We start from the raw sequence: 12032 nt of genomic DNA, 5'->3' as shown, positions 1-12032 counted from the left end.
CATGTTGTTGTTTTGCTGTGTGCTTAAAGGTTTTAAACGGCAAATGAAAAAAGTAACACTAAAGTTACAATGAAGAAAAATCATGAGCACTGAAACAGTGTGAATTGAGCCATAAAACTACTTAAAGAATTTGGCTACAGGTTTAAAGTTGAACTCTGAGCAACCATTTTATTGAATATGTATATAGGTGCTTTCTTACCTATTCTTGTTTTTACATGCATAGGTATCCAGAATGTGAGAAAACCACACTTTTTTTTCACTGATGTAAAGGCCTCTGTCCCATTTAAGGTGTCCGTTTATGACACAGAGAATAGCTGCGATTCAACAGATCTCAGCTATTCTCTGGTCATTCACAGTTTATGACACTCAGGAGATCATGTCAGCCTTTCTCTGGAGATCTGTGTTCTCCCTCCAGATTCTCCAGCCCAGAGCTGGAGAATCAGAGCGACCGAAAACTAAGCAGAGATAATTTACCTCTGCTTAGTAAACTGATCTTTTACTGTAATCTGGCGAGATTATAGTAAAATGAGCCGTTTTCCAGAGTTTGTAGACCGTTCTTCAGCGTTTGGAGACCGTTCTCCCTTCGTTCGGAGAACTGCTTCATAAACTGCATTCACAGGAGAACTGTGTTCTCCGAGAATGCTGGAGAACTGAGCAGCGATCTATTACCGCTGGTTCATAAACGGACACCATAAGCAGAATTTCAGCCTATACCTAAATAGTCTTAAACATGTTCCTTTCCACTTTCCCCTACCTATGCTGACTAATCTTTTGTAAACCTTTTTTTTTTTTTTAGCCCACTCTGGTTCGGTCACATGATCTGGCTCTCCTGTGTCATCCAGTGGAGGCTGCAGAGGATAGGAGGGAGCATCAGCAATGGCTGGGACATGAGACCTTATGGGTGTCATCACAGCCCCAGGCTTCCCCAGCTATTGAGCGCTCTCTTCTCTCCATTGCAGCTGCTGTTGGTTGGCACAGGGGATCACGTGACTTGACCAAAACAAGCTGAAAATGGATGTATGCCCTCCATTCCCAGCCCCAACTTTCAGTCTTATAGCAGCCCATTGTAGTTCTCTTGCATCAAGTGGTGACATCATTACGTCCCTGTTTGCTGTAGTGTGCAGACCCAGTAGTCTCAGGCTTCTAGTCTGAACTGCCCATTGTAACTGCATCTGTTGACAGTAAAGCAGACTCCTGTTCTGTCCCGCTCAGAACAGATGTGATGTATCTACTTCCATAGGACTTTTTCCAGGTGCACTAAATTTTCACTAATGGTGGCTGTTTTTACGGTATATCATTACATGCAATATAATGTACAGATCTAGCTTTTATGGAACAGGTTTTAATGAATCCTGAAGTTCAGATTTAAAGGAATGGTACCTGTAGCATTTAACAAGCTGTTTTTTTTACTGCATTGGCTTTCTAGAGCATTCCTTCCTGTTCGAGTGCCTGAATGTGATGTGAAAGCGACCAGGTCTTCTATACTGTACAAACTGAGTATAGCAAGTAGCACCTTGCTCCTGCAACTGGCATCAGAGTAGGTCTGACCTGGTGGAACTAAACAGATGTATAAACATAAGCTTAGGTGGCAGATGTGCAAACTTGAGAAACGGATGTCTGACCTAAAAAGACAATGACACATTAACAAATCTATTAGAGTGTGCTCTAACAGGGAAGGGAGGAACCCTACCCTTCAGACTATATGCTCTGATAACTTGTCTGATCCAGCTGGCAGTGGTGGAGCAAGAGTCTCTGGCAGGACCCTTCTGCAAGCACATAAAGATAATCTGATTTCCGAAAGGAGGCAGTAGCTGGGAGGTAAATTCTCAGCTTGCACAACATCCAGGCGGTAGAGACAAATTTCCCATAGGTTGTTTCAAAGCAGAATTTAAAGGACAATATTCTGATTAAGGCGAAAGGAGGAGACCACTTTGTGCAAGAGACTTTGTGGAAAGAGGCTTTTTACAGGATTAGGCTGCTAATATAGAAACTCCCCACAATAGGTGATTGCAGTGAGAAATGCCACCTTACAGGTAAGGTCAGACAAGGAAGTATCCCAAAATGGTTCGAAGGGCAGCAAGAACTGGACTACAGTCCCAATGGGTAACAGCAGATTGTACAATGGGGAGATGGGAGCTACACCTGAAGCTATACATTAACTAAAGAGTCTACTTTCTAGCCTTATAGAAAGTAGGACTAACAATATGACAGGCCCCTGACTCTCAAGACTGCCTTCAACATCCATGCTGTTTCACACTTGTGATGTGGATGGTAGAGAGGGCCAGAATGTGAATTTCTGCCCAAGAGAGCCTGCTTCCCTTGGAATGATGCAAATCTGCTGCCTCCTTTTAACTGCTTAAGGCATGCCCACAGTACATTTACTGCTGCAGGGTGGGCTCTCTGCGCAGAATCGCGTGTGTGTATATGTATGTGTGTGTGTCTGTATATATATGTGTATATATATATATATATATATATATATATATGTGTGTGTGTGATTCTGCATTTCCAGGTAGGGTGGGCACGCGACTGCCCTACCTGCGCCGCCGATCGTGGCCCCGGGTGTCAATCACCGGGTCCCAGCCGGTGATTACCTGCGATCACCGATAGGGAGGAGGGTTGCATTGTTTACAATGCAGCCCTCCTCCCTGTCAGTTTGGGCACGCTATTCGGGATGGCTGAGCACAGCCATCCCGATCAGTGTGCTTACAGTGAAGCACACCCCCCCCACCCCCTAGTAAAACACTCCCATCACACAGTTAACCTTTTGATTGCCCCCAAATGTTAACCCCTTAATGCCCAGTGCCATTAGTACAGTGTCAGTTCTTTTTTTTTAGCACTGATTACTGTATTGTCAGTTCCTCCCCAGTGTCAGAATGTCCACTGCAGTCCCGCCATAAGTCGCTGATCGCTGCCATTATTAGTATTAAAAAAAAAAAAAAAAAAAAAAAAAACTCCAGTATCTATACTGCCATTTGTAAACACTATAACTTTCATGTAAACCAAATAATTTACACGTATTGGGATTTTATTTTAGCAAAGACGTTGCAGAATACATTTTGGCCTAAATTTATGACGAAATTTGGTTTTTAAATTCTTTTACTGGACATGTTTTTAATAGCAAAAAGTCCAAAATGTTTTTTTTTTCTCAAAATTGTCAGTTTTTTTTTTTTATAGTCCAAAAAATAAGAAATACACAGGCGATAAAATACCACCAAAAGAAAGCTCAATTCGTGGGAAAAAAGGATGTAAATTTAATTTGGTTGCCAGGAACACGCTCATGCACAATAAACCTCCATTGCTAGTATAGTGTCTGAACAGATCAATATCTTTGATCAGATCCGCACTATACCAGCGTTCACATTATTATAGTGTCCACCAAAAACACAGCGTTAGCGAGATCAGCCCCAGCACCTGCGTTTAGCCCCTACGCTTACCCCCCCCCCCCCGCAAGTGCAGTAGGTCACTGTCACTTGATACATTGCACACAAAACCGCAGTGTTCACAGAATCAGGCCTGATCTCTGTTGGCACATGCTGATAAATTTTGATGACTCATATGCAGCAGAGTGCCAGTACTAGTGCCGCTCTATATTTTGGTGAACTGGCAAGCACCAGCGGCCTAGTACATCCTGGTCTTCCACATACCAGCTCTGCAGTATCACATGGCTAGTCCCATAAGTGCAGTACAAGCTGGTGCGGTGCTGAGCACAAGTATTTCACTGCAACCACCAAGAATTTGCACACAGGCCTGTAGAGCCCCTAGTATCCTTCTGGATGTGCTTGCAAATCCCGATTGGCAGCCCACAAATTCTGCAGCACACGTACTTCCCCCATTCACCGCCCAACCCAGAATTCAGGTGGAAACAGCAAATTTAACTACTCCCCTTGATTTTTTTGGAGCTGTTTTTCACGGAAGATCTGTATGCATTATTGTGGATCAAAACAATTTATATGCACAACAAACCCATTACAGTTTCTAAATTTTAATTTTTGGGGGGCCTAACCCTCAACATGGCCATTACTAAAAAAATTAATTGCGGTTGTGTTGGTCAACAGACCCGATTCATCATATGCCATTGTTCCCTGCTGCAATAGTCAGGGATAGATACAGTATGCGAGTATAATGTGTTTTATGCATTTCAACAATAATACACTTTGTTGTCCTCGGGGTGACCCTGAATTTGACCAGATCCTTGTAAATCACCTTAAATCCCCAGCAAAAAATCTGTGTTGATGAATCCCTCATTAATTTTTCTGGCCACCTTGCATTCAAAGAATTTCTCCCCAGCAAGTGTGCCAGATATGGGGTCAAGATGTATAAGACCTGTGAGAGGGCAACAGGCTATATATATAAGTTTTGCGGAGCTCCCCAGATGCCCAGACTACTTGGGGAGTAGTGGCAAGATAGTTTAGGACTTGGTGTCATCCTTTTTCTGTATGGGGTACCACTTATACATGGACAATTTTTCTTCAAGCGTGCCACTATTTAGACATTTGTACAATCTTGGAATTGGCGCATGTGGCACCGTGCAACCTAATGTGTGCCTACCAGTAGAAGTGGATGCAGGGCAGTATATTCTAATGGTGGACATACCACACACTATTTCTGGCAGAGATTTCTTCTTTTTTCATTCAGCCCACAGGCTGCATACAAATAAAAAGAACATAGCATATATACCCAACAAGGACCAGCGACGTACTGGTACAGCACTGGACTTTGGTTATACCAGGATGATGCCTACAGGCATCATCCTGGTATCGGTTTTTTTTCAGCCGGCAATCGGCTTTCATGTAAAAGCAATCCTAGTGGCTAATTAGCTGCAGGATTGCTTTTACAAGCAGCAGGAGACTATGCCTCTCCCCCCTCCCCCGCTGCCTTCCACGGCCTTCTCGGGCAGTCCTGTGCCATCGGGGTAACCTGAGAAAGCAGCCGGTGTTTCTGCCAGCTGACCATAGAACTGATTAGAGACCGCAATGGTAGCAATCATCTCTATAGTCTAAGAAATCGGAAGCTACGAGTATTTCATCACTTCAGTTTCGCAGGATATAAACAGCGCCATTAGTAAATTGGGAAAGCATCTGATCACACCAATCTTGGTGAGATTAGATAATGTAAGGGCAGAGGAGATATCTCAAAAAAGAATATATGACACTGCCCATTGAAGTTATAGGGTATATTTGCATTCTCTGTGATAGCATTAAAAGTGATTTTAAAAAAATATGAAAGGGACAGTGTAAAAATAATTTAAAAAATCAAAATAACTTAAAAAAAAAAAAAAAAAAAAAAGTTGGTATGTAAACCGCAGTTGCGCCATGCATGTGAGGTATTGCCGTGAACGCCAGATCAAGGGCAGTAATTCTAGCACTAGACCTCCTCTGTAAATCTAAAATGGTAGCTTGTAAAGGTTTTTAAAGTGTTACCTATGGATATTAAAAATTTTAGGCAGTTTGTCACCATTGCACAGGGCATATGGAATTTTAAAGCATGTCATGTTTGGTATCTAATTACTCGGCATACCATTATCGTTTATATTTTGACAAATAATTGGCCAATATATTGTGTTTTTGTGCATTAAAAGTAAAAAAAAAGAAAAGTTTTTTTTTGCTTAAATTTGTGTTTGAAAAATCACTGCGCGAGTACTATGTGACATAAAAAACTGCAGCGCCCACCATTTTATTCACTAGGGCGTCTGCTTTAAAAAAATATATAATGTTTGGTGGTTCAAATTAATTTCCTAACAAAAAATACTGATGGTTTTTCATGTGAACAAAAAGTGTCAGAAAAGGCTTGGTCTTCAGATGATTAGAAGAGTGAATGATGTGTGGCATAAACTTCTTATGCTGGACATAAAATGCCCCCCCCCCCAAAAAAAGACCCCTTTTTGGAAAGTAGACAGCCAAACTATTTTCTGAGAGGCATGTTGAGTCAATAGAAAAATGTTATTTTTTAATCAAATTTTTGAAAAATGAGGAAAAAAAAAGTTTTACTCATAATTGTCATTTAAATGATTTATTGCTCACACATTCCATGGGTATATGTGGAATTACTCCCCAAAATACATTCTGCTATGCCTCCCGAGTATGGGGGTACCACATGTGAGACTTTTTGGCAGTCTAGCCAAGTACAGGACCCCAAAATCCAATAAGCACTTTCAGGCTTTCAAAGGGCTTTATTTCCTCATTACACTTCCTGACTACCTATCACAGTTTCGGAGGCCCTGAAATTCCAGGATAGCACCCCCCCAAATGACCCCTTTTTGGAAAGTAGACACCCCAATAAATTTGATAAGCATGGTGAGTATTTTGCAGCTCGTTTGTTGCCACAAGTTTTTGGAGAATGAAGAAAGAAAGCAAAAACATTTTTTTTCTTTTTTTTTTTTCTATATTTCAAAACCTTGTGAGAAAAAATGAGATCTGCAAAATATTCACCATGCCTCTTTTTAAATTTCTTGGGGTGTCTACTTTCCAAACGGGTCATTTGGGGGGATTTGGTGCTATCCTGGCATATCGAAACTGTGATAGGTAGTGAGAAAGTGAATTGAGGTAGTTACGCACCTTCATACTTTCAAAGTGGTCATTGGATTTCAGGCTCCTGTATGTGACTAGGCTCCCAAAAAGTTGCACACATGTATCCCCATACTTGGTAGAAGTAGCAGAATGTATTTTGGGGTTTAACTCCAGATATACCCATGGCTTCTGTGGGAAATATACAATTTAAATGACAATTTTGTGTAAGAAAAAAAGTTTGTCATTTTCCAAAAACTTGTGGAGAAAAAATAAATCTTTCATGGACTCAATATGCCTCTCAGCAGCTAGCTTAGGGTGTCTACTTTCCGAAAAGGGGTCATGTGGGGGTATTTGTACTGTCCTGGTATTTTAGCACCTCGAGATGTGAGGGACAGTCAGAAAGTAAAAGCTGTGTGAATCCCATTATCTATTCCATAGTTTGTAGATGCTATAACTTTCACACAAAGCAATCAATATACACTTATTGGGATATTTTTTAACTATGACAGAAATGAGAAAATATAGTTTTTTTTGTTTATAGCGCCAAAAATAAGCGCACAGGTGATCAAATACCACCAAAAGAAAGCTCTATTTGTGTGAAAAAACAGGACATAAATTTCATTTATGTACCGTATTTCATGACCGTGCAATTGTCAGTTAAACTAGTGCAGCGCTGTATAGCAAAATAATGGCGTGAATTGCAGTATCTATACCATAGTTTGTAGATGCTATAACTTTCACACAAAGCATTCAATACACACTTATTGGGGTTTTTTTACCAAAATCATGTAGCACAATACATTTTGGCCTAAATTTGTGACTAATCTTGAGTTCACTATATATTTTTTATACCCGAAAGTAAAAAATTATTTTTCTTCTAAATTTCCGTTTTTTTTTGTTTATAGCGCGAAAAATAAAAAGAGAACAGGTGATAAAATACCACCAAAAAAAGCTCTATTTGTGTGATTAAAAAGGACGTCAATTTCATTTGGGTACAGTATTGCATGACCGTGCAATTATCAGCTGAATTAGTGCAGCGCCGAATAGCAAATAGAGGCCTGGTCATTAAAGGGGGGGGGGGGGTAAATCCTCAGGATGGCAAGTAGTGACTGATGAAGGCCCATGGCGTTATATGACTGAATTCTCCTCAAGTTTCCTTGCAATAGAGTCCAGCATTCATGAGACAATCAAATCACCCTGAATGATCCAGAATGTTGATAGGAAGTCAAGCTTCCTTTCAACCCCCCACCCCCCTCCAATGCAGACAGAGCGTCCTGGACTGCCCTCTAGCTCAACAGGTTGGTATTCGTCATGAGAACCTTCCACAGTCATGAAGGAAAGCGCTTCCCCAACTGCAGCATTGGGTTGGAAATCCACTGTGCCACGATGGCTTCGAGGATCAGATGCATGGGATGGCCTGAAGCCTAACGACCAAGTCTGTTTCAAGTTAACAGAATGTTGAGTTGCAATTGTCTTGAGTAAACATGGGTGTATTGTAGAAGGAAATCAGACCCAAGCTCTGCAGAGTCTTTACAGCCTGTTGGATATTGGCTAACGGGTAGGGAGGACTGAGCCTTTAAAAAGAGATTGTCTCATCTACAGGTGAAACTCAAAAAATTAGAATATTGTGCAAAAGTTAATTTATTTCAGTAATGCAACTTAAAAGGTGAAACTAATATATGAGATACACTCATTACATGCAAAACAAGATAGTTCAATCCGTGATATGTCATAATTGTGATGATTATGGCTTACAGCTCATGAAAACCCCAAATCCACAATCTCAGAAAATATTGTAAAAAGGTGCAATATTCTAGGCTCAAAGTGTCCCACTCTAATCAGCCAATTAAGCCATAACACCTGCAAAGGGTTCCTGAACCTTTAAATGGTCTCTCAGTCTGGTTCAGTAGGAATCACAATCATGGGAAAGACTTCTGACCTTACAGTTGTACAGAAAACCATCATTGACACTCTCCATAAGGAGGGAAAGCCTCAAAAGGTAATTGCAAAAGAAGTTGGATGTTCCCAAAGTGCTGTATTAAAGCACATTAATAGAAAGTTATGTGGAAGGTAAAAGTGTGGAAGAAAAAGGTACACAAGCAGCAGGGATGACCGCAGCCTGGAGAGGATTGTCAGGAAAAGGCCATTCAAAAGTGTTGGGGACTTTCACAAGGAGTGGACTGGAGTCAGTGCATCAAGTGCCACCACACACAGACGGATCCTGGACATGGGCTTCAAATGTATTTCTCTTGTCAAGCCACTCCTGAACAACAAACGACGTCAGAAGTGTCTTACCTGGGCTAAAGAAAAACAGACCTGGTCGGTTGCTCAGTGGTCCTCTTTTCTGATGAGAGCAACTTTTGCATCTCATTTGGAATCCAAGGACCCAGAGTATGGAGGAAAAATGGAGAGGCACACACTGCAAAATGCTTGAAGTCCAGTGTGAAGTTTCCACAGTCTGTGTTGATTTGGGGAGCCATGACATCTGCTGGTGTTGGTCTTCTGTGCTTCATTAAGTCCAGGGTCAACGCAGCCATCTGCCAGGAGATTTTGGAGCACTTCATGGTTCCTTCTGCAGACAAGCTTTATGGGGATGCTGACTTCATTTTCCAGCAGGACTTGGTGTCGCAAAAACTGCGCAAAACACAGTGAAGTACGCAGTTCAGCCATTTTGTAGGCACCTCCATCTTGGTACGGAGTATATATTGTGTCTCATTTCTCATTCTCCTTCCCCCTCCCTTCCTGAGAGGCACAGTGACAGATGTGTGTGTTACAAGTGTCACTGGCAGGTAGAGCAGCAGGGGGCCCAGAGCTACAAAGCCCCCCCAGAGAGACAGTGCCTAGCTGTCCAAGAACGTGTAATTTCTCACTTCCTAACCAAGATAAGGCAGCTTTTCCCAGGAATTGAAAGAGATGGTAACCTCATAAAACCTAGCAGCATAGGTGACAGAATTAAATGAACATTTCTCAAGTCAGTTTGTCCCCTATGTTTCATATCATGGATTATGACAGATGTTGGTTCTAATTCAGAGTCCAACCGACGATCCCTCCCTAAACAGAGTATTCGTCAGTTACTCAGAGCCACCCCCCTGCTGGGGGACTTTAAAACACAGGCTAGCAGGCCTAAAAAAGTTAAGTTGAAGACTTCTCCCATTTTTTCCATCGTAACAGCGGGAGATCAAAGCACCATTCTGCTCTGCAACTTGGATCTGCTTACATCAAAGGCTTAAATGGCAAGTAACTTAACCCTGTAACTTCCTTCCTATTATCTCTCTGCTGTGCTATGGGTGTGCGTGTGTGTGTGTATATAATCTTAGTTACATCTTTTTCTGTAAATATTTTATTGTACCTGTTTTGACTCTTTTAGTAATAAATCTTATCTTGCTTTCTGAAAGTGTTAAACTGTTTCTAAAGCGCTTAATTGCAATTTACGAATTCCTGCCTCTAAAGAGACGCTACTGTGTTTGTTTAATCCTCTGCCCAATCGGCCTGCGGTGACCGTATTGGACAGACGACTTTTCAACCATTACAGTGTATATTTGATAAAGAGAGTTTCCCCTTTCTCTGTACAAAAAGGGGTGGTGGCAGTGTAAGGGTCAGTTGCGTAATTAACTTGACCCAGTAACAAGCGCATCCAGGCTGCAGGCACAGATTGAAATCCATTAGCTGGAAAATCGCTGTGTAGGCTGCAGCTGGGTGTGGCATTGTTACGCACGTCACATCGCGGTCTGGATCGGCCGGTCCTTCGGTCACGAGTTTGGTGAGAAGGTCTGGGGAAGAATAGTCGCCAGAGCCGGGGTCAAGAGCCAGGAAGAATCGTCGCCAGAGCCGGGGTCAAGAGCCAGGAAGAATCGTCGCCAGAGCCGGGGTCAAGAGCCAGGAAGAATCGTCGCCAGATCCGGGGTCAGAAGCCAGGAGGAGTCTTAGCCAAAGCCGATTCGGTATCCAGGAAAGCAATGAGTAGCTAAACAGGAGCTTGCTGTTGTGCAACAGACAGGACACAAATGCAATGGACGGCCACAAACAGCAGACTTATATGTGATAAGCTGCCACCTCCTGGGGGAGGAGCTGCAGAGGGCTGAAAGCATAAAGGATCCCACAATGCTTTGCAGACACCTAAGATGGATGCCAGCACATGGAGCAGCACAAGGTCTAAAGAAAGGTAGGACCTTGACACGCATAGAAGCGAGTTGAGAGTCTTCAGATCAAGAAAGGGGCTGATTTCTACCTTTTGGTTTGGTAATTGTGAAAAGGTTTGAGTACAAACCTTGAAAGTGTTCTTCTGCTGGTACAGGAGTAAGGATCCTGTAAGATGGGAGCTGCTGAACAGCAGTACACCAATCATGACAGGTAATGAGTTTTGTTTTGAAAGCTTAAAACAGGAGACATTTGTAGCCCTTGGAAACAACACGCTGTACCCAGGCATCTAAAATATTCTGGGACCAGAAGACTGACAGATGTCTCTCCACTTTGAGAGGCCTTAGCATCATTCTTGGCTGGCATGGAAGGCCACATCTTCTGATGAAAGTGCATTCCTTTTTTGGATTCAGACAGAGAGGGATGAAAGAAACCCATCCTAACTTGAGGAGTAGATCTACTAGTATAGACATAAGCCTTTTTTTCTCCTGGGGGAAGACACACGTACCCCTTGCGATTTCCTTGATATTCATATCCAGGGAGTACCCAATCATGTACTTGCTTTCAAAGAGTAACTGATCAAGAGAGAGATGACAATCCAAGCTTACATTGAAGGATCCAATACATTGATATCTTCCCTGACGGTTGCAGATGGGAACTTTTTAAAGCTACATATGCTCATGTCTGGGCTGTCTTAACACACGTGAGTGGCTACTTTTATGCTTTTTTTTTAAATAAAATAAAAGTGTGCACTATACAGCTTCTCATGGTCTTTTAACATGTAATTACACACTGAATCATCCATCCACCCACCCAACCTGCTGAGGTTCTCCAAGAGTCAGAGTCCTTGCTGATTAGGAAGGAAAGAGGTCCATCTAGTGTTGGGGTGCATATTGACCTTTGTTGTTAATATAGAGAAGTGAGAGTTGCCCATATGGCATTTACTGTGGTGGAGGTGTTTTCCACTTCCAAATTCTTGCAGCACTTACCTGGGAGTGATCTATATCACAAGTTGTATGGGACTACAACATTCATGATTATAAGGACTTTTTCCAGTTATTTGATGATTGCTGAAAACACATAGAACACCAGATTACAGACATTGGTTATTACAGATAAATTACTGTTGATAGCACGTCATTATCTTAGAGATTTGGTGTATCCACCAAGCCATTCATGCAGTAATGTAAAGAGAAAATGCAAGAGGGCACACACTCCTCCTACGTTAGTGTGATACAAATTTATTAGAAAATTGGTAACAAATACATACTCACAAGCAGACCATAAAAACAGACACTGAGCCAAATCTTTCAGTCCCAGACACTGGGTCCTGTCCCAACAACTGTTGGAAATAACGGACGCATTTTGGGAGATGCACTCCCTTCC

Source organism: Staurois parvus, unplaced genomic scaffold (genome assembly GCF_062004578.1).
Source record: "Staurois parvus isolate SC_StPar_1 unplaced genomic scaffold, SC_StPar_1.0 ptg000205l, whole genome shotgun sequence".
Taxonomy (NCBI): domain Eukaryota; kingdom Metazoa; phylum Chordata; class Amphibia; order Anura; family Ranidae; genus Staurois; species Staurois parvus.
Note: the sequence above shows the minus strand (reverse complement) of the source record.